Source organism: Alligator sinensis, unplaced genomic scaffold (assembly GCF_000455745.1).
Source record: "Alligator sinensis unplaced genomic scaffold, ASM45574v1 scaffold1170_2, whole genome shotgun sequence".
Taxonomy (NCBI): Eukaryota; Metazoa; Chordata; order Crocodylia; family Alligatoridae; genus Alligator; species Alligator sinensis.
In genome coordinates, this window is record NW_005843180.1 from 51,560 (window position 1) to 51,833 (window position 274).

Here is a 274-nt window from a genome sequence, read left to right on the forward strand (position 1 = left end):
AGGGCAGAGACGACCTCTCGTTTTAATCACTGATTTTGGGGGTTTTACAAGAGAATTTGTGATTTTTTTTTTTTTTATCATCAGAGAATAACGATGCAATTTCGTATCAGGCCTGGTTTTCAGTCAGGCTGGCACACCTCACGCTACACTGCACCGCACCCCGGAACGGATCGCGAGGCGCCCCGGGGGCGGGGACACGTGCGGGCGGGCGTTACCCCGGCCCGAGGGGAAGGGGGGCCCGGCACTCCCCCCCCTCGCAGGGGAGGCGGGGGTG